This window comes from Cricetulus griseus, assembly GCF_003668045.3.
Source record: "Cricetulus griseus strain 17A/GY chromosome 1 unlocalized genomic scaffold, alternate assembly CriGri-PICRH-1.0 chr1_1, whole genome shotgun sequence".
Taxonomy (NCBI): Eukaryota; Metazoa; Chordata; class Mammalia; order Rodentia; family Cricetidae; genus Cricetulus; species Cricetulus griseus.
In genome coordinates this window covers 253,747,722-253,771,892 of record NW_023276807.1, presented here as the reverse complement: position 1 = coordinate 253,771,892, position 24,171 = coordinate 253,747,722, and the positions used below count along the sequence as shown (strand labels likewise).

The following is a 24,171-nucleotide window of genomic DNA, read 5'->3' as shown; positions in this document are numbered from 1 at the left end:
CCCCTCCTCTCTTTAAAAAATGACACACAAGCTCAACATAAGGCAAAGTCTTTTCTGGTTTCTGGCCCATTATGCTCAATCACCTCCTGTGAGGGTCTCCACCCTCTGATCCCATAGCCAACCTCAGGGCCGTGATTTGTCACACCACTTGTTTATTGCTCTAGACGTGGTGGGACCTGGAAGAACGAAGCCAATAAATAAAGAAGACTCATGTAATAGCCAACTTTATTCAGAGCATCAGACAATTCATACTCTAAGGATTAATAAGAATCAAATGAGTAAGTGTACAATCACAAGAACAAGCTGCACATGACAAAGGAGCTACACATAGCAGGGAAGGCACATGTGGCAATAACATGATTTTCTATGGAGGGATACTAAACAATGAACAGTACCCAGTTATAATGGACAATCTGAAGTAAACACATTCGTCTCCAGTACACCTGGGAGCATAATGCAAGATCATTCCATATATTGTGAAAAAAAAACTGAGATCAGAAGACTCTCACCTTGCTTTCTTGGAGTTTTCTCACAGGAACTCAGAAGTCTCTGCGGGGTACTCCTTTCTTGGACCATGACCCAACAGTCACATTTGTTTTCTGAGTCTTTGTTTCTTCCTTGGATTTTCTCACATATTTTTCAACTTCACTCACAGACATCCACCCATCATGGCCCATCTATTGCAAGACCACCAATGAAAATAAACCTCTGCTGGAATCCAAACAAAATCTTATCTTGTGTCATGATATATTATTTATGATTTATTAAAGCTTTCCTGATGATTCAGAAAGCAAAGTCAGCCACAAGCCATAGAAGCCAGGCACACACCTTTAATCCTAGCAGCCAGAAGCTAGGAGGTAGTGGAACACACCTTTATTCCTAGGACTCAGGATTAAGATATGGACAGATCTCTGTCAGTCCAAGTGTGAATCCGTCTAAAAGAGAACCATAGCTCACACCTTTAATCCCAACATTAAGTATATAAGACAGAAGCAAGGTCTCAGAGAGGCATTCATTCTCCAGCCATGGCAAGGAAAGGTTACAGTCTGAGGCTTGGTGACAGCTCATGGAGACAGGACCAGCCCCTTCAGCTTGAACTAGAGGTGAGAGTTAGTGGCTGGTTGTTTTGCTTTTCTGATATTCAGATTGCAACTATAACCCAATATCAGTCTCTGGGTCTTTTATTTATTCATGTTACAATCTAATCTTATGAGCATGGATTACACTTTTTGTACACTTTTCTACAGGTACTACTACTTTTTAGTGTTGTTGTTGTTTCAGAAAATGCCCTACATCTGAGATATATTCCAGCCTGGATACTGTTTTGTTACACTTTTTACCATATGCAAGACTAGAGAAATATTTTATGTCACCAACATTTGCCAAAATAAGTTGACAAGATTGTTCAGAGGATAAATCAAATGCATGTATGAATCAATATTGCCTCAGTTTACACTGTGTATGTGTATATATAATCACTGAAAAGACATTTTCTGTATAGAAATACAAAAAGAAAAGACAATAATGTCTGGTACTAGATATGTTGATTAATTTTATTGTGGCAATTATATTGCAATGTATTTCTGTATCAAATGGTCATTATATATATATATGCATATATATATAAAGTGAATAAAATTTCTGTTTGTTAAAGGTACTTCAATGAAGCTCATGAATGAAACAATATCAAATCTAGGCACAAGAGAAATAGGAGGGTTCCTTGAGCCCAGAAATTCATGGCCAGCCAGGAAAATGTAATCATCTATAATCATTTAAAAATATAAAACAACAAAATAATCTTCCAAGCATGGTTTATTTAACAAAATCATTTGTTGTCAATCCAAATGACCCAGACCATCCCTGGGACCCATATAATAGAAAAAAATAATATGCTCACATAACTTTTCCTCTGACCTCCACATATGTATCATGGCATACACACACACACACAGAGAGAGAGAGAGAGAGAGAGAGAGAGAGAGAGAGACAGAGACAGAGACACAGAGAGAGACAGAGACACAGAGAGAGACAGAGACAGACAGAGAGAGAGAATTTCAGAATCCAGAATTCGGGAAAGTAAAGCAGTGATTAAGAAAAAGGTGACTGCTCTTTATAATAATATTTTATGTTGAAGAATAAACAGTGCCAATTATCTATAAAGATGTCTCAAAATATAGAAATACAGGTCAACTTCTTTTATCTTTTCATAGAGTCAGTAACAACTTCATATCAAAACACAAATACCAAGGAAAAACAGAACAAAGGGCCAGAATTCCTCAGGAAATGACATATATACAATATTTGACAAATTATTTTTAAAATCCAGTCAATACTATATGAATGTATGATGCATTTTGGTCAAATGAAGGTTTGGCTGATAATGCAAGTTGAATTTCCTATATGAAAATCAAGTTATTCAATACAACTTGTTAAGAGAATAAAGTTGTATTTCATCAAAATTTTGCTAATCTAAGCATTTTATTAGGGGTATATATTTTGATTTTGTTGTGCTTTGCCATTTTTATTTTGTTTGTTATTTTTGAGACAGAATTTCAGTTAATCGGCTGACTTCAAAGTCCCTATTTTATGAAGGTGACCTTGAATTACTGATTCTCTCTGCCTCCACTCCCTACGTGCTGCGGGTACAGGCATACAATATGATGTCCTGTACATTCACCAACAGAGAAGACACAGAAGAGAAGACACAGCTCAGTAGAGACTGTTCATAAAACAAACACCTGATAGAAGGACTTGTGTCCAGAATATAAAAATAGACACTCAATAAAAACCGACAAATGAATTGAACATTCAATATATGCACATGCACACATGTACACACACACACACACACACACACACACACACACACACACGAGGGGATCAAAGGCATATGGAAGAAATATCAATATCATTAATCATTAAAGAAATGCAATTTAAAATCCACAATAAACTTCCACTACACATTAATTAAGATGGCTAACTTGACAAAAACTGGCAATATCAATTATTGATAAATTGTATGGTAACAGAAACTCTTATTAACAGATGCTAGAAATGCAAATTGCATATTCACGTTCAAATATTTAAGTTTCTTCAAATGTTAAACACAGATTAACCATATGCACCAGCAATTCCACTCATAGATATCCACACAAGAAAAAAATAAAATCTTTTATGCTAAACTTTTACACAGATGTTTAAAGTAATAATATTGCTAATTAAGAAAAATTTAAACAGTTCATCTAATAAACAGATAAAATGTGAAATACTTTTAAACTATGAAAGGAAAGTTATTACTACAAATAATATTGAATGTCATCAGCACTATATTCACTGAAAGAACGAAATACAAATATAGCATGATTCTAGTTACATGGTGTTCAAGAAAAGGTGTAGAGTAAAAATTAAGTGTCCCAGAATGTTCCACAGTTTGTAATAGATATGATGTTGGCCATAAGAAATATGGGACTAGTTTTGACAGGTAGTTCATATGTTCTAAAATATCGCTGCAGCAGTAGATGAATGATTTGTATATTTACCAAAACTCAAATGACTTTTTAATTAAAGTAGATGTGTTTGGCAGTTTGCAACTTAAATGACACTAAAGTTCCAAAACATAGATTAACTATAATTTAAAAAGCAAAACTCAACTGTAAACCCCAAATACCTTAGGATGTATATACTTCTTTTGACAAAACAATAATGAATTATATCTGAACAAGAATATCTGTTTATTTTTTACATTATGTAGGAGCAAATATACAATAAAATAAAAATGTAATTAATTTAGAAATTGCATAATATTTATCAATTTTGTTAGTAACCCATATTCATGACAAAAATTTCAGACATCACTTAAGGGGAGATTGTGGAAAGAGTTGGCAATCTTTTCAACATCCACAGGTCAGGAATTAAATACCAAAAAGAAGATCAGAGTGAAAGAGTTATACACTGATAAAGTATCAATGATCCAGGACAGACCAGGAAAGGGCTGGTGGCCAGGCTAGGAGAATATTGATCACTAGAATTTAAATTACCCTCACACTGAATTTGATTCCGGTTTCCTACATAACGATAAAAGAACATGCACACACATCTAAAGGAGCATATGTACTTAATTAACAGTGGGAACTGGATTAAGGGTACTAGAACTCAAAATATGCAAGGGAAGGAAGCTCTGGCTTCTGTGCCATAAAGGTCAGATATTGTATATGGATATTCTGATATTAGTCTCCAGTTGAAATCCTATTTCAGATCGCATTATGAAAGACCTCCCTAGAGCAGCCAGGCTGTTATTCCGAAGCATTATTTTATTCCTAGATAGAACCTAGAAAACCAAGTCCTGCCTAGTTTCTTTGTGCCTGATGTGAATTATGAAGCAGACGAAAGGTCTTCAGAATCAGCTATCTGAAGATAGAGTTTCTGTCCCACCCAATCCCATAGCTGTTTAGTCCCAAATAAATATACAAAGGCTTATATTAATTACAAACTGTTTAGCCAGTGGCTCAGGCTTCTTATTGGCTAGCTTCCTCTCTCTGAATTATTAACCCATTTCTATTAATCTATGTATTGCCACAAGGCTGTGGCTTACCGGTAATGCTCCAGCACATTACTCCTTCAGCGGTTACATGGTGTCTCTCTCATGGCTACTGCTTTTCCCTTCCCAGCCTCTTCCTCATGTGGTAGCCCCCCCCCATACTTCCTGACTGACTACATCCTACTGTCCATTGACCAAAACAGCTTTATTCATCAATCAATAAGAGAAACATATATTCACAGCATACAGAAGGGCATCCCCCATCAGCTATCCACTTTAATAACTTACTAAGTAAATGTCATTCTTTCTTCAGTGTTAAGTCTTCATGCTTTCTCTTTCCAGTGTGTGTGTGTGAGTGTGTGTTGGAAGGTTAACTACAGGGGAAAAAACAGCTAATTGGAATCACATAGACTGTTAATTGTCATATTTATCCACTACTATATACAATTTATGAGTTTGTGAGTTTATAGCGGTGGATAAAAGCATATTTTGACAGTGAAAGTGTAAAATCCAATGTGATGTTCCACAGCTTCAGAATGGCTATTCTAACTGTCAAAGTTCACTGGTTAACTTCAGTTTGTGATGTTTGTTTGACTTGCATGTTTCCTCCGTAATAACATTTAAAATCTTTAAAAACAAAAATCATTTGTTGGTCAGCATTTCTTCAAGAGGAGATTTCCCTCCTATTAGTGCTTATTCACAGTCCTATTTCATTCTGTGACCTCCTTCAGAAAATCTCAAATGATGAAATGCAAGCACTGTCATAACTTAGCTCTTCTCTTAACTTGAAATTAAATTTGTCATATTATGTTGATTTTGGTTTAATTGGCTTCTATCAGTTGTAACAAAAAAATCGTAAGTGACGGAGGTGAAGGTTCACTCAAAAGAAGAAAAGAACCTTGGACTTGAAGTCACAGCCTTGGTTCAGTTTTCTAATTGTTTATAGGAAACATAACTGAGTTATCTCCCAGGTCCCTTGTTCATGCATGAAGCATAGTTTTAAATTACTGTAATAATTATATTTTTTATCTTTTCTACCAGCCCCCAAGATCTAACTTCCTTAAAGGCAGTGACTATGTTATCACTAAATTGTCTGTACCCAGGAGAGGGCTTGGCATGGTTGGTGCAATAAATGAGAGTAAATAATCCATGACATTTCCTATCTGGAGACTTTTAAAGGTAGCAAATGCATTTCCAGGTTATTGTAAGCTCTAAATGATATGGACAAATATAATTAAATACCCATCGTTAGGTGGAAACTTTCACAGCTCATTATTGCATTTATCCAACAGTTCGTACTATTGCTCCATAGTACGGAGATTCATGTTACGGCAGGCACTGCTGGCATAGTTGTCTATGTCCAGGGAGTGAACTTCAAAAACTCTGTGGCAATCTACTCACCAGAGCAAAGGATTAAATGCATGAATTAGAAACAAAATAAACTTTGGAAAAATCTTTTCAAATGTCTATTAAGGGCAATGTCCAAGGAGCTAGATACAAAGTGGGAAGTTGGCATTTATTTGAAGCACCCTGCTTTCATCACCTGAGAACCAAAAAGACAACTATATAGTAAATGCCCCATAAAAAACTGTCATGTTTTCCCCTAACATGTCAGTTATCTTACAGTGGATGGTAGACAAAAGTGGTCATTTAGTGTATTCAGCCATTCTTCCTTACATTCCGTTCTTTAACAACACCAAGTATACATTCAATAAATAAAGAATCCTAGAAACATGTTCTGAATTTCTACTAGGTAGCAAGATGTCAGTGGAAAAAAATAACAAATAAGATATAGGCTGCGCCTTAAAGGAATTCACAAATATTAGAGGGAAAATAATTCATAATTTATGTGTTCAAGAGCAACACTGTTTATGTCAGTGGACTGTGACATATACACACATGTATACACTGAAGTGAGGAAATTTAATGCTTATTTCTGAGTCTTAAATCAAATTAATATATTTTTATGGTCAGTTATTGATTAACATCTATTACCTAGTTCTTGTGAGTGTTTGAAGTATTGAGCTATTTTAACTATTTTAACTCTTTCTTATTAAAAACTTTCATTACCTGTCACTTAAGCCCACTTTCGATGACACGTGTATAGCCATATGAAATTGTATTGTTGGGAAAGTTTTTACTATTTGTACTTATATGAATGACGCAAATGGTTTGAAAAGCTCTGGGTTTTCCTGAGATAAGGCCATGGCTAGTGACCCCATCTCAGGGGATGGTTTCTTACCTATTTCTTTTGTTTGAAACGTCAGCATAGGCTTTTAGGAACATTTCATTAATGTGGGAAAAAAGGAATAGAAGAACAAACAGAAATTGTCACAAGAATCACAGTCCAATATTTTTCTCCAACTGTGAGTTCCACAACTGTTTCCAGGAACTTGTCACACAGAATCCACTGGATTTGGTGTGGCACTTGTTCAAAAATGAACAAGTCCATTAATGAAGCCGGTGAAGACCCAAACAGTAGAAATGAAGAAAACTGCTCAAGACATGAAGGTAAACACAAAATCACTAAAGAAAGTCCAAACCAAGGTATAACTGGAAATGAAAAATTTAGAATCTCAAACAAAAACCCCAGAGATAAGCCTCACCAACAGAGTACTGGACTTGAATGAAAGAATCCCAGGCATTGAGGACAAGAAGAAAGAAATGGATACCTCAGTCAAAGAAAATGTTAAATCAAAAAATAAAAAAATCCAAGTATAAATCATCCAGTAAATCCAGGACACGATGAAAATATTGAATCCACAAATAACAGGAAGAGAGGAAGAAAAGAAACTCAGGTCAAAGGCACAGGAAATATTTTCAACAAAATTATAGAAGAAAATTTCCCTAACCTAAAGAAGGAGATACCTATCAAGGTACAAGAAACATACAGAACACCAAGTAGACTGACCCAGAAAAGCAGTTCTCCTCAACATTTAATAATCAAAATACTAACCCCACATAACAAAAAAGGATATTAAAAGCTGAAAGGGAAAAAGACCAAGTAACATAGATACGCAGACCCATTAAAATGACAGCTGATTTATGAACATCGCTGTGAAAATTCTCAATAAAATACTTGCAACCTGAATATAAGAACACATCAAAAAGATCATCCACAGGGTGATCAAGCAGGTTTCATCTCAGAGATTCAAGGATGGGTCAACATATGATGTAAGTTAATAAACATAATCTACCAGTAAACAGGTTGAAAGATAAAAGTGGCATGATCATCTCATTAGGTGCACAAAAGGTTTTTTTTGAAAAAAATCAAATGCCACTTCATGATAAAAATTCTGGAGAAATTAGGGATACAAAGAACATACCGCCACATAATAAAGAAATTTACAATGATCCCATAGGCAACATCAACCTAAAACAGAGGGAAACACAAACTATGCTTACTAAAATCAGAAACAAGACAAAGTTGTCCACTAGCTCCAAACCTACATATAGTACTTGAAGTCTTAGCTAGAGCAATAGAAAAATGAAGGAGGTCAAGGGAATACAAATTGGAAAAGAAGAAGTCAATGTACCTTTATTTGCATATGATATGATATTTAAGTAACCCAAAAATTCTACCAGGAAGTTCTACAGATAATAAACATATTCAGAGAAGTATCAAGAAACAAAATTAAAACACAAAAATTTATAGTCTTCCTATATACAAATGACAGACTGAGAAATAAATCAAAGAAATAATGCCTTTAAAAGTGCGTGTGTGTGTGTGTGTGTGTGTGTGTGTGTGTGTGTGTGTGTGTGTCTTGGGATAACTCTAACCAAGCAAGTGAAAATCTTGTATAATTAAAAACTCTAAGACTGATAAGAACAGATACTACACTTGATCTTAGCCAAAAGGCCCAGGGCCCTACCCTCCATGGGGAGAGGAGGGGGGGAGCTGGTGGGAGTTGGGGGGAGGGGAGGAAGAGGGAGAAGGGATTGACATGTGAAGCAAGCTTGTTCCTAATTTGAACTAATAATAATAAAAATAAATAAATAAAACTTACAAAAAAAACTCTAAGACATTGAAGAAAGAAATTGCAGAAGCTATCAAGATCTCCCATGCTTAAGGACAGGTAGGATTAACATAGTAAAAATGGTTATTCTAATAAAAGCAATCTATCTACAGATACAATAAAAACTTCATTAAAATTCCAACACAATTCTTCACATAAGGACAATTTTCAACTTCATATAGAAACTGGTCAGCAGGGGTAATTTTGTGTTTTATGGGATTTCTGTTTATGTAGATATGTGTGTCTGTGTTTGTATGTGTTTATTTCTTTTTTTCTTGAGTACTTTTTTTCCTGGTTTTATTTTTATTGTTTTGATTTTTGTTTGTTTGTTTTTTGTCCTATTCTGATTTGTTTGGATGTTTTTGTTTTTTAGTTGTCCATTTGTTTTCCCTTGAGTGAAAGAAAGGGTATGGGTTTGGTGGGAGGAGAAGGATCTGGGGAGAGTCACAGGGGAGGTCAAACTGTAATATATTAAAATTTGTTTTCAATAAAAATTAAAATTATAACAAATATGTAGTATTCAAATAAGCTAAGAAATAATTACATTGAATGCATCTGAGGGCCATGTGGTTTGGCACAAAAGCACAGAAGTCCAGACATGTGCTTTAGAATCATATTCCTGCTTTGTATAATGTGCTATTTGCTTTATTGACGTTGGGGTAAACTTTTCTAGTTGTGGTTGCCTAGCTGAGTCCTATGTGCATATAAATAAGGCTCCACAGGTTTGGAAATTACAAACCTAAAGTCAGTGGCTGGCTCATATTCCCCAAATTTTACAAAGATCCTTGGGGAATCACCTGTCAAAAATAGATTCCTTCAAACTGATTGCTCCAGAAAATGCATGTATAAAAGAGAAAAAGGCACACACCACCCATACTTCTCTAGGCAGAATTACCTCCAATGAATTAAAATTTGATTCGGTATCTGGAACTTGAACAGATATTCCAGTTAGTAAAAAATGGACATGGCATTGAGCACATAAAATCCAGTTAGGGTCAACGTGAAAAAAGAGTTTAATTTTTATCTTGAAATTTCTTGTTTTAATATATAAATGCTATATGTGCCTTGAAATGTATTTTTCATTTTTCCATTTTCTCCTGTTTCCCCCTCCTTTCCCAGAATAGGTTATACATAGGCAAATTAGACTGCAATAGTTTTGCATGAATAACACAGGTTATTTCTAGAATGCAAGCTCCTTTTACTTTCACTATTATGCAGAAATAGTTGTTTAAAAGTCTGTATAGAATTACTAAATGCTATAAAATATCTTATTCAAAACTGCAAAGAAAAGAATTAAATTTGAAAATTAATTTATGTTGTGTTGCTTTGAAAGTTTAGACCATCTGAGATTTTATTTTAAAGTCAAAAGCTAAAGAGTTGAACATAATGGTGGACAATTTAACTACTACCAATTATGTTCCAAGGCATTGTTAAGGTTTCATTTAAAGGGTTTCAGAAGCTTCTTTCTTTGTGTATCATATTCTAGCCAAACCAAGAAGTAGCAAAAAGCACAGTGATTTTAAATATTCTCATTACAAATGTGGCATGTCATTGTGCAAGTCAGTTCAGGCAGCCATAGTAGATACACAGACTGAGTGGCTTACACTAGAATTTCTTTCTTGTAGTTCAGGAGGCTTGGAGTATAAGATTAGAATAGAAGCAGAGTTGGTTTAGGGTCAGGAAAACCATCTTCCTGGCTTTTAGGTACATTCTTATTTGATAGGGAGAGAACCCTTGAAGTTTCTTCCTCTCCTGAGGTCACTAATCTCACCAGGAGTGCCTCAGCCATATCAACAGTATTTGAATGCACACCACATTTGAATTTACAGCTTCAATCAAACATGAGAAATTTAGATGATAGAAAACCTCTTAAGTGCTAATACCCATCGTCTCATTGCAGGACTAAATAATTTGTCCTTGATAACACATGTGGGGTGCCAGACACTCCTTTGTCACCATCCCTCACACTACACACATTTCTCTACTTTTCTGTCCAAAGGCCAAACCAAGGACTGCTTTCAGGAGCCTCTCCCCAAGCAAGGTAGAAAGCTGTCTCTCACTTCTAGCCCAAGCATTTAAACTAGGGCCTGATACCTCAGAACATACTTAAAGAAATGCTTCTTATGTGAGCACTGTACTCACACAGTGCTTTGAAGGGCAAGGAGTTGTGGGGGGTTTCCCTAGCCCAACCCTGTTTAGCATTCATATTAGAAGCAAACGAGCCAAGTGACTACACATCATTTAGCAGGTGGAAGCACACACACACACACACACACACACACACACACACACACACACACACCGGCCTCATCTCTCTCTCTCTCTCTCTCTCTCTCTCTCTCTCTCTCTCTCCCTCTCTCTCTCTCTCTCTCTCTCTGCCCCTCTGCTGTACAGAAAAGAAAGGATTTTTCCACATACAAATATACAAATGTAAGTTTCACCTATCACAGCTGGCTTTTCTTGACAACCTTTAAAGATGCTTGCTTGCCTTGGGGATCTAAGGCACAGTTTTGCTTTTCACCTCATTTTCCAGAGGTCCAATGTCTCCAGATTACACAGAAGTGAAGGGAAGTAGACTTTAAATATTAATCGCTCTGTGCAATATCCAAGCAGAACAAATAACTGACAGGCAATTTCCAGGTTTCACTATGCATTGCTCTTGCAAAGGCTCACAAGCAGCAGCAGAGTGGGGACCACCACTCCGTGACATGCATTGTTATTTTCTCTAGTAACACTGATATGAACAATTGAAGAATACCACTCATGCCTTTACTGAAATCATAAAAAGACCATAAACTTTGTAGGTAAAAGTACTCGCGTCCATAGAGGCAGATAGCACATCTTTCTCTCCTTGAGGAAGGAGATGAACGATATGAAAAGAAGCACGGACAAAGAACAGAATAAGGGTAGGAGATTAGATTACATTGTAACTGGTACATCAGTTGAACCTAAAGTTATTTCCACATACAGTCACACCAAATCACATCTCTGGTCATCTCCCTGTCACTCTCTCTGAGTTGACAAATCAGCCTGGCTGACATTATTAACCCTGCAACATCTAAGCATTATTGAACTAGGTGATGAGAAGGAAAGAATCTGCACCAAGGCAGAGACATGTGTATAGCTGCAAATTAAAGGGGTTAGCCTGTCAATGGACTTCACCAGGAATAGGAGTGTGATGTCTAGTGAATACATATACAGTGAAAGGCAAAATCACAGGAGATCTAAACATTCAAGCAAGTTAGTGTAGAAACTCCCCACAGACAGGCAAAGTGCCCGCAGTGGAGTCTTAGAGATGGGAGAACACAAGAAAGATCCCTATGACCCCTCTTTGAATATCTCAATATTGTCTGATTTCCTTTAAATTAAGTTTCATGTTTGTAAAGGAATTTTTTTTAAAAAACAATTCATCCAATACTACTGAGGACAGTAGTATTTCCTGGGAAGACCAGGTTGTGAGCAGAACTACAAAGAAGTTTTAGAGAGGCCAAATGAAGACGGTCATTGAGGAAAATCCAGTGCCACCTCGAGAAAAAGGCCAGCAGACTGACTCTTAGAATGCTATCAGTTACTGGAAATAGCGGTATTGGTTTCCATGCCTACCAGTGAAAGTTTCTGAATATCAAGGTGATTCTACAGAGAGGGAGTTGGGAAATGATGACAGGAAACCTCCTTCTCCAAATAGTTCTAAGAAGAAGGGTGTTCTGACCCACAGAGCATTTGCCTGTGCTCCTTAGTGGCAGAAGCCTGGACCATGCTATTCTCCAGGGTCTTTCTCCTATAGCTTATAAACACACGTATATCTGGGTCAGATTGACAAAGAATGCTCCTCCTTTGCTCTTTCCCATTGAATGAAGCTTTTCACAAGCAGGATGGATATTTAGGAACAACAACAACAAAAGAAAACAAAAACACAAAAAGTAGATCTGAAAGAGCATGAGAGATAAAAGACAATAGTGGAGTGAGTGGTGACCTTGACAAGCAAAGTACAGAGATAGAAATGTGTGAGAACGCCACAATTAAGTCTATCACTTTTATAATAATTTTAAGGGGGGAATTACAACACTACCAACCCTGTGGTAAGCTTGTCTCATTTAATTTTCTACTTTGGTCTTCAAAAGATCTCATAAATTGAATGAATAAGGTGAAAGAACAATTGTTCTCTCTTCCTCATCTTTTTCATCCTCCTCTCCCCACATCCTGTCTACTCCTGTTCCTCATTGTCTTCCTCTTCTTTTTCTGCCCTTTTGCTTTTGTTTGTACTTTAGAGGTAGTATTGTGTTATTGTTGTTTTTTTTTTTTTATTCTTGGGCTTTACAGATAAGAATGCCCAAAGTCATTTTCAGCTGTTGCCTAGCTGATACAGGGAGTGAGCTGGCTATGTTTTGAAGGGTTGAGCTCTGACTTTGAGAATCAGACAAATCACATTTGAAGTGATGGCTCTGCTATTCATTTGTAATTTCTAGGACAACTGTTTAGCTTCTCTGAGATACCTTCTTCATTAACACTGTGAGAAGACAATGTTGCAACACAGATTTGTACACCGCACTGGCAAAAAATTGCATCCCAGGAAAAATCAATGTCCCTGAATTTTCATATAAAATGAAATGTGACTTCTTTTATACCTTCCTTATTTAATCTATCAGTTACACCAGCTTTTTAGCCAAATTTCACACACTAAAAATTTCAGGAAAATGTACAAATATAACTCATAAACTTATGTTATTCTAAGTTTAATTTTCCTGTTTCCTTTCCCATAAGAAGATAAGAGAAAAAAATCTCTGCTTGTAGTTGGTATTCAGACCTAGACACATTAGTCTTTTTCAAACCTGTTATATGAAATAATTTAAAAATCCTAAAACACTTGTTATTTTTCCCTTTCGTAAAATAGACTAAATTTTTCCTTCATGGTGTCTAAATAGAGTTATTGCCCCCACTGGCATGTTGAAGATTAAGCTGAAATGATTCTTAGTGTCCGTTCCTGCTCTGATGTTCAATAATTTTGTGATTTTTAAGAATAAAGAAATGTTGAAGTTCCTTCTTCTTCTTCTTCTTCTTCTTCTTCTTCTTCTTCTTCTTCTTCTTCTTCTTCTTCTTCTTCTTCTTCTCCAGCAAATCCTAACTACAAAATTAAATCCTGTTTCCAGGGCAGCTCAAGAACACATGTGCACAAGGGATGAGACAAACTCCATCAATATCTGATCTGTAGAACAGATTTTTGTGAACAGAGACCACATCTCCCTTTCTTTTTCTGCCTTCCATGGCAGATACAACATAACTGGACTTTCATATAATCACAGTTAGTTCCAACTCCCAGATGGCAAAGACTGGACATGATAAAGATGGCACGCCCAGGACATGCTACAGATAGCATCTGCAGATAAAGCTAGCCTAAACATGTTACAGATGACACACCCTGTACATGGTACATAAGACAAGACCTAGACATGTTACAGATGATGCAACCTGGAATTGCCACTGATGATACGGCCTGAACTTACTACAGAAGACAAAACTTGGACATGTTACAGATGACACAGCCTGGCCATGATACATATGAAATGGCCTGTACAGGCTATGTATGTCAGGAGCCTGGATGTACTATAGATGATGAGGCCTGCACATGCTACATATACATAGCCTGAACATGGTACATATAACATGGCATGGACATGCTCCATGCCAGGGGTAATAGGTATTAAAATTTGTATGATAGATTTAAATGTCTGAGAATGTCAGATGCAGCCTCTGCTTAATTGCTGTCCCCAGGGAGAAGGGATGAGTCCTTTCCTGGGCCAGTCAGGAATTGATTGTTTAGCACTATTTAGGTGTGTGTGTGTAGGTCTGAGGAGCACGGGTGCCATCCGTGGAAGATTCTAGTCTGAATTGTAAGTAAGAACTACTTTCTTTTGGCCATGAGTGAGCAGTAGGCACTAAGTGTAATGAAATCCATTTTCTGATGAGGGCTGAGAGAACAGGGATAGGGTACAGAGAGAACACAGAGCTCAGGAGTTGTGTGATCCATCCATCCATCCATCCACCTCAGAATGTTTTTCATGATAATAGACATTATATAAATGCTTACTTAAGCCATATGGAAACCTAGTATTTTATAAGATTCCTAAGTATGCATGCACACACAGAGAATATATATATGAGTTACCATACACAGTAGAGAAGATTTGTTTCAGAAGCCATAGATCACTAAACAGATAACCCAGTGCAAACAATGAGATGCTTCCCCTCTGGTTATTATTTAGGTGTGTCCTGTAAACATCCTAAAATATATGTTATTGCCTTTCATCTCAGTGGCCCACCAGAACTTGGTGATAAGTCCTCATTGCTGAAGACATCACACATTTGGCCACAGGACATGGAGAAATCAAATAGGTACTGACCAGATAGTTTTCTACACGCTGGCAAACTTTCACAGTATTGGAAGAGGCTTTTCAAGCATCTGGTATATGTGGGGGGGATTAATCATTATTTTTACCCAGTTATGAATTTTGTGATCTACAATAATACCTGACAATGGCAAGATATGATCATGTGTACAATAGTAGCATGAGCATGCACACATGCGCCCGTGCACACACACACACACACACACACACACACACACACACACACAGAGAGAGAGACACACAGAGAGAGAGAGAGAGAGAGACAGACAGACAGACAGACAGACAGACAGAGACAGAGAGACAGAGACAGAGAGACAGAGACAGAGAGACAGAGAGAGAGCAATTGATAGTCTGCCACTCGTACCAAACCAAAAAGGAACTCAAAATCCAAATCCCCCCTGCTCCTTCCTGTGTGTCTCCCAAGCTGTCTCCCTGGCTCTATTGTACTCTCTATGGCTAATTCCTATCAACTAATTTCTGGCTCCATCCTTTATCCAACATAGATTTTGTTAATACAGTCTCAGATTTAACAATGCAATAAAATACCCCACAACACATAATAATGTAGAGACTAAGCTTTGAGCTTCCACTTGTTCTATTATTCTGGTGGTTTAAATGAGAAATAGTCCCCACAGGCTCTGGAACTTGAATTCTTGGTCCCCAGATGGTGGTGCTGTTTGGATAAATTCAGGAGGTGTGTCTGTGATGGAGGAAGTACCTCACTGAGGAACAAAATTTGGGAGCTTAAAACCTTGCCTGCATCTAGTTTGCTGTCTCTGTTTTCTGCTTGCAGCAAAGGATGTTAGCTCTTAGAATCCTGTTCTGTCACCACACCTGCCCTTTGCCATCAAGTATTTCCTCCATGATGGACTCTTAACTTCTGGAACCATAAGCCTAAATAGACTCTTACTTCTATAAGTTGCCTTGGTCATTATGCTTTCTTATGGCAACAGAAAAACAATTAATTTAATCATAGATATGCAACTGAGAGCAGTTGGCAATAACTGGGGATATGCTGCCAGGTTAAATTATTATGTTCCACAAGATCATAAGGGAAATGTCAAAATTCAAAGCCACCTATCACCTGACAACTCTATGCACTGGAACAAAGAAAAAGAATTTTATGACTTATATTTTAGCAAATATTTCCCCTTCCTAAGAGGAGAAGACTATTATTCTAGGAATGGTACAACCCCGTACTTATAACTACCATTTAGGCTTTTAACGTATCTCATTGTTACTGTTTTTAGATTACTTTTTACCCTTTTGTTTGTATGGATTACAGAGTAGCTGAAAGATGTTAGCTCTTCTACCTACCCAGCTCCTAAGACATCCTGTGTGTTAAGTTCTGCATCCATCCAAAGGAGCACAAACTCAGATATGAGATGAGCATACAAAGCATGGGAGATCAACTCCATAAGGCCTTACCCATTGCTTCACCAATGAGGAGTCAGGCTCCAAGGAAAACAGGACATGTAGCTTACATAGTAAAGAGAGAGCTGAAATGCCTCTGTCAAAAATATCATGAAATAATGATGAGGAACACAGAATCCAGAGACTTCACATTTGGGGCCCAACATCTAATCAACGCTGACTCAGCATCTAATCAACACTGACTCATCCAACATATTTCCCTACTTCTGCAATAACATCTACACAGTTTGAGAAATCACTCAGGTTTGTTGTGTCTGCTTTTCAAAGGATCTGATCATTGTGGATACTCTTGAACCAAACTCAATATCAGCAAGACCACATGGTCAACTGAAGGAAAAAAATAAGACTGTTCAAGGCATGCTGAAACCGTATGTCTTCCTCCTGTTCTTCCTTTCCTTGCATTTATACTACACAACTAAAGAGAACAAATGTTTAGTGTGAACATATGTGCAGTTGGTGCTCAGGTACCCAAACTAGAAACACAGATGTGCTCCTGTTCAGTAGCTGACAATAAAATATGTCTAATCATATTGAGCTGGATAGATAGCCTACTTACATAGGTACAAATTGAGAAGTTAAATGAAGGAAAGTCAAAGTGTAGCTGGAATATATGGTTTGCATGCACATACATGTATATATGTGTAGCTACCCCTCAGTGTGTGTTTGAGAGTTTAAGGAAGTTCAAGTTATTTATACTAAATAATGTAGAATTTTCATATACTTAAGTAGTATGCATTAGTGAATATACACAGGTATACCTTCCCATGTATTCCTTATGTCACTTTTATATTACTCATAATAGGATATAGAATGTGAGCTATGCAGATGTATCTCATACTACATTGCTTAGGGAACAATGGCATTCAGATACAATTTTTCCCATTCTCCAGTTAGTTGAATCCATAGCAACACAACCTATGGATACAGAACAATTGTATAGATAATCAAATAGCTGAATTATGGTTGATGAAAGATCTCTCTAAGAAAGTTTGGAAGCAATCCATTTAAGTGATAAAAAGGGGGTGATATTCCAGAAATATCATGAGAGAAGTGAAAAAACAATGTAGGTGGAACTAAGAATTTGGAGACCACATTGTTTAGTGAGGATGGACTTGAGCCAGTAGTGCAGGTCACTCTTCTGTTCATATTAACTTTTCTTCATTGCCTAAGAAAGGACCCAGGGTGTCAAGCAAATAATTGCAGCATCTTGTCTGTTCTACTATAGACTATGTGCACTATGGGTACAATGTGGAAAATAAACAGTAGAGGGGATAAGAGTACAAACCAGGAAGCCAGTTAAGATGCTACGGAGCCAGCATGGTAGCACACACTGCAAGGGAGGCAGATACACATAGATCTTTGTGAGTTTAAGAACAGCTTGGTCTGCATAGTGAATTTCAGGCCTCCAAGAGCTATGTAGTGAGACCTTATTTCAATCAATCAATCAGCCAATAAAGATTTAGACTGGTTCAAGGGAGAGATTTTGTGACAATCATGTAGATGGCAGGAATAGTGAAAGGGAGAGACAATCAAGCTGACACTGTATCTTGAGGTTAATCTTGGCAGCACATACAATAGATCACACTTCATGGATTCATTGGTGCATCTTATAAATATCTACACAGCTGCCATTACTGTAACTCGAAGTATCAGTACTTAAGTTTGAATATTGGTCTGTGTGATCTTTAGCAAGGTTCTGAATTGGGAAGATCTCAGACACTATGTAGAACTACTTCTAAAAATTCTCAGATTATCTAGGATTTCTGAGATGAAGATGGAATATACAATTCTAAGAAAATCCTGATCCCTGGATCTTACCTGATAATAATTGATATTCAAAATGAATTAAAATCTTACTTTTGAAAAAGAATGATTTTTCCATTAATAGGGTCACCAAATGACATTGATTCCTGAGGGTAAAACAGCATTATACAAATAACTTCTTGGGTGAGTGTGATAGCTTGTATGTAATTGGTCCCCATAATCTCATTAGGAGTCACACCATTGGGAGTTGTGGCTTTGTTGGAGTGGGTATGGCCTTGTTGGAGGAAGTGTGTAAAGGTGCAGGATGGGCTTTGAGGTTTCCTATGCTCAGGATGCCTCCCAGTGTCTCAGTTGACTTCCTGTTGGCTGCAAGATGTAGGAGTCTCAGCTATTCCTCCAGCACCACACCTGCCTGTATGCTGCCATGCCCCCTGCCATGATGATAACACACTGAACCTCTGAAACTGTGAGTGAGCCAGCCCAATTAAATATTTTCTTTATAAGAGTTGCTGTGGCTAGGCTCAGGGAGTATCCCTCCATGTGGGATGGGCTCCTAAAGTCCATTCCTATCCCCCATGGAAGGCCTCACCACTCCCTGGGGACCAGAAAGGGTATGGGATGGGTAGGGTGTTAGTTGGGGGTACAGGGGAGGAGGGGAGGGAGAGGGAACTGGGACTGACATGTGAAATAATTTTCTTTCTAATAAAAAATGGGAAAAAACAAATTGATAGATAAAATATTTTAGGAAGGACAGAAAAAAAAAGAGTTGCTGTGGTCATGCTCTCTTTACATTAATAGAAACCTTAACTAAGACAGTGAGTGAATCACAATTGCAGCACCCATCAACTACTTTGCAGAAGAAAAGCATCATCCTTCCAGAGTTTGTATACTTGGGTACCCATGAGCTAATAGGTACATTGGAGTGGATTAAGGATAGGAATTCTGATATTCCAATGTCAGTGCTGCACTGAGGGCAGCCACTTAGCCACCAGGTCAGAACTGCAAAGTGTTGTAGACACACTATGATCAGTTAAAAGAATACACCTGGCTTTGCCAGGTCAGTAGATACTGCCAGCCCCTTTTACTCATAAGTCAACTTTTGTTTTGTTTGTTAGTCTAGGACCCAAAACTTTCCTGGAAACTCTCATTATACTTAAATGATGGATCAATTTTTAGAATAAACTTTTATGTGGGTAACATACAACTCATTTGCAGACCACATGGACCTTCTGGCCTCCAGTGTGAAACCTCTGGTTATAGGAACATAGCACATCTTGGGGCAGGGAGGTGGGCACATAACAGGAAATGAATACGCAGGAGGAAAATTAGATGACAGTGGAGTGGTGTGGTGCTCACACCAAACCTCTGTCTTCCCATTGGAAGAGTGATGCTACAATCACATGAACTGTCAGAGAACAGCAATGAAGGAAAAGGAATGGACATGCAAAACTACGAGAAAGTCCAAGAATGTTTTTGTACGTTTATGAGGTACAGGCTGATGTTTCAATTCAAGCACACACTGGGTAGGGATCAGGCTAATTACCTCATCTATCACCCTGCATGTTCATCATTTCTTTATAGCATGTGCAGTCAAATTCCACTCTCTATTTTATCATTAATTACATCTGCTCTCCTCTGTGTCTAGAGCACCAGTACCTACTCCTCCTGTCTAGTTATACACCATTGTACCTATTAATCAAGCACATTTCTTTATAATTAATGACAAATTTCTAAAGAGGAAGGTCTGAGCCTCTTGTGCACATGCTGAACATATCTCACACGATTCATGTTTGTCAGGCTGAACATCAATTAATTACATGCCTTTGATCTGAAGAATGGAACTCTTCATACGAAATGAAATCAATTTTCTCACACACTAAAAATATGCTCTCAACAATGGTTCTTCTATTTAGTTTAGAGAAGGAGCAAGTTCCTCTGTCTAAAAGTATCTATGAATACATGCATCACCATCTAAAGGTGTTAAGGTGGAGCTAGCAACTTCTCTTTATCCCAACCGCCTCACCTTTTTGTTTTGTTTTGTTTTTGTTTTGTTTTTTGAGACAGGGTTTCTCTGTGTAGCTTTGGAGCCTATCCTGGCTCTCGCTCTGGAGATCAGGCTGGCCAGATCCGAGTGCCTCTGCCTCCCGAGTGCTGGGATTAAAGGTGTGTACCACTAACGCCTGGCCTGCCTCACCTTTTAATAAAACAGTTCATCTTGTATGCTTGTGGTATGAAAATGAAACCCATAGGATGATATCACCATATGCAATAGTGCGTGGGGCAAGGTTTGAAGTCTGTGTTGGGATTGAGATTCAGAATATATTTAGCGCATACTTGGTGATTAAATTGTATTATTTCCTAGTGCTGAGGGCCTTTTAAGCCAATAAAATTCAAAAAAATAGGAAGCATGAATCTATAACATCAAGGATATAAGAAGACTGAAAACTAGGGGGAGATACTTGGGAAGCTTCAGAAGGGGTTTTTATGACCACTGAGGAGGAATTTCTCATATCAGGAGACTTTGAACTGCAGAGATGAAATAGAATGTTGGTATCCACAACACAGATTGGATGCAGCATGTCCACACACTCTGCCCTCTAACAACTGTATAGTGGACCCTCTCGATGTGGCAGGAAGGCTCCAAAACCAGGACAGTTACCAAAATGGTGGCACCCAGAGCTCTTCTGTCTTATCTCCAAACAAGACATTAAGGACTCAACTAGGAGGCTTTAACTTCTAAATTTGTGGAATCAATTTCACTTTATATTCATGGAACATTGCTTTAAATAATCCCCCTAGATGTTCCTGATTATCATCCCAAGTCCTAAAGTGATTAAACAGATGACAGACAGTCAAAGGTTCTAATTTGTTTTCCCTGCTAGGGATCAAACCTAGGGCCTTGTACATATTAAATAAGTTCTATCCTACTGAGCTACACACTTGTATTTTCTCTTAATAAGTTAACAGTAAATTAAAACCTACACTATTTTTAGCACCTGAAATGACATAGGAAAACAACACTCCTCAAAAAACAAAACAAACAAAAGAAAACCTGTCCTCTTGTTATCTCAGGTGCTATGGTGCTATGGCAGAGTACCCCCCGAGCTGGGAATTTATTAAGCACAGGAGGTTTTTTCCATACAGCTCTGGAGGCCAGGAAGTCTGAGATCAAGACTGTAGTATCTGATGTGGACTTGTTGCTTTGTCATCACAGGATAGAGGACAAAGGGCAGGAGAGAGAATCTGTACCCATGAGCCATTTCTACAGTATCAGTAACCTGTCCAAATCAGCAGCGTTGACAGGTTCCTCCTTCCAAAAGTGCATAAAAGTGATAGTTTCTGGAAACCAGTAGCTATTATTTACAAATAACAAAAAGGAAATTACCAAGTAAAAAATACAAATTAAGAAATGCTACAAAAAGAAAACTGTATCAACACACTTATCTCCACTTACTTGACAAAGGTAGCTGTGGGTGGGGTGTGACGATGGATGCCTCTGCACATCTGTAGAGAGGTGAGGACTTGCCCCTTGTTGAGAGAATGTTTCAAAACAGTCACACCAAAGTGTGAAGAGAATCTGGAGTTGTTTTCTCCCATTCTGACTTCCTCCACTTGAAAATTCTGCACACAGGCTTCCCAGCTTGCCTTGCACTGAAGTGAAAAACAGATGCTCCCTCCTGAGGGCCTTTAGATTGCATAAGACTGAGCACTGGTGGAGCAGAGAGGGTGTAATAAACATCCACACCTCATTTGCAAATACAGCTTGCATTTCACCTGTAAGAGAAAGTTTCCAACTGCTTCAAGAAAGTCTCCTTCCCCAAACAATAAAAGATTCTTTTTCCTTACAGGCTTTGGGAAATGAAACCCAATACACAGTGAGTATCTTTTATTTTGTCTTTTGTTTGCTTGCTTACTTGTTTATTTTGGTGGGTTGCTTGTTTGTTGTTTGTTTTAATCCTCTCCAAACAAAATCAAGAAGGGCACTGATTTATTTTTTAACTTTGCTTCTATTTTATATTATTCTACATCCCCGAAAAATTTTTTCCAGTCTATGAAACCATATTTTCTCAACCAATAGACATAATGGTTGTTTATGTCCTCACCTGTATTGACCTTATCTGAGTCTGAGGACTACAGTGGTATTAGCTAGCAGAGCCTGGGGTACCTGGAAGTTGCCATTCTGGTTCACAGATATTTCTTCCAGTGCTCCATTTATCAAATTGCCTTTTCTGGTCCAGAGTTGGGGAGGCACCCTTTAACGACCGGAATTCCTCATGAGATCTTCCAGCAGATCATACAGTGTTTTCATCATCATTTCACTTTGCTGTACCCCAGAAAGGACAGAAACACAAAGAACACACCAAACTTAAGTGCCACAAAGCTCTGTGAACTCCACTCCCATGCTAAAATTGGGGGAAATGTTCCACCCTGTGAGGCTTATCTAACTTCTAAGCATCTTCCAGCTTCTTCAGATAAGTGTTCAATTATCCATTAAGATTTTGTCACATGTTCAATTTGGGGTAAAGGTTTATCTGACAAACACAAGTTAATGGTGTTGAAAGTACTTCTGAGTTCCTCTTACAATTCATTTGAAGGCTGAATGATGAATGAGGTTTGCTGGAAGTGGAAGTCACAAAACAAAATAACAGAAAGCTGGTCATTGGGTTTTAACCTGATGTTATAGGCAAGTATCTTGTCTTACAAATATCCAGTTAGCATTGTTTCTAGGAGTATGACCCTATTTGCTTTAAGTCCTTTTTATAAGTAACTGGGATGCAGTATGCTCTCTTTCTTATGAATAAAGTGCCTGAGTTTTCCAGGTGTTACTTGAAAGAAATCATCTCAGCTTCCTAGATATTAAAAGTTCACTCCCTTGAATAAAAAGTTATATTGTTATATCTTTCAGTAAATAAATCATCAGCAACAGCTGTTGACAGTGGGTGTGAGTAGCAGAAATCACATCAGAGCCCTACATGGGCAGTAACTCTGTTATGCAGGAGTCACTAGGCCACACTGAGACTCCTGAGTGTACACATAAATACACTCATATATAACACACCTTACTGCAAATGGTTTAGCTCCAAATGATCTTATCCAAGCCCCTTATTTTATAGATGAATGAATTAGGAATGAATATTTGAATTAATTGGTTTGGTGATTTAAATAAGCTTAGGATCTAATCCTTCTTACTTCAACCTTTTTTCCTTAGTCAACCGGTTCTTCATGCTTTGATATAATAACCTTTTATCATAAAGAATAAGATTAGTCTATCAGACTCCTTAAATGTTTTCAAATAATATTTTCAAATGGCTTCTAGGAGCTTGAGAGATATATTGGTGTGTAAAACCCTTGCCAGATAATGGTGAAGACCTGAGTTTGGATGCTCAGAGCCCACTGAAAGCCAAATGTAGCATGTAGATGGGATTTATTACATGGGAAAACATACATATGTTGATTCTTTCAATTTCGTTTCCTTAATTAACCCTGACTGATACAAACGTTTCTGAAGACCATTTTCCTTAATCTTTTTCTTACAGGTATTGAAAATGAAACCCAGTACACAGGGATTAATTTTTGTTTTGTTTTATTGTTGTTTGCTTTTTATGGTTTTTTTTTCCCCTTTGGGTTTTTTTTCTTGTTTGATTATTTGTATGTTTGAATCCTCTTCACAAGAAAACCAAGAAGAATACTGAAATATTTTAACTTTGCTTCTATTTATTATTCTCCCAGATAGTTATTCTGCCAGATAGATGGTATTGGCCAGATAAAACTTTACCCCAAACTGGGGTAAAGTATCACCTTAATGGATAGCTTAGCCTTTATCTGAAGAAGCTAGAAGTTAGATAAACCTCACAGGGTAAAACATTTCCCCCAATCTTAGCATGGGGAGTGGAGTTCACAGAGCTTTGTGGCACTTGAATTTAGTGTGTTCCTTGTGTTTCTGTCCTTTCTGAGGTACACTAAAGTGAAGTGATTAAAAAACAACAACAACAAAAAAAAAACTCTGTGGACATAA

The 24,171-nt window shown here is 37.5% G+C and overlaps 1 long non-coding RNA gene and 1 pseudogene across 1 annotated transcript; both read right to left on the bottom strand.

Moving 5' to 3' along the window:
- Positions 1 to 8,301: 8,301 nt before the first annotated feature.
- Positions 8,302 to 8,409, bottom strand: LOC113833283 (annotated as a pseudogene).
- Positions 8,410 to 21,609: 13,200 nt separating this feature from the next.
- LOC118239638 lies at positions 21,610 to 22,456 on the bottom strand. The gene is made up of 2 exons (XR_004772321.1): positions 22,321 to 22,456; positions 21,610 to 21,929 (listed from the first exon to the last, which is right to left on the bottom strand). It is a non-coding gene; the product is annotated as an uncharacterized LOC118239638 (long non-coding RNA).
- Between the last annotated feature and the right edge of the window lie 1,715 nt (positions 22,457 to 24,171).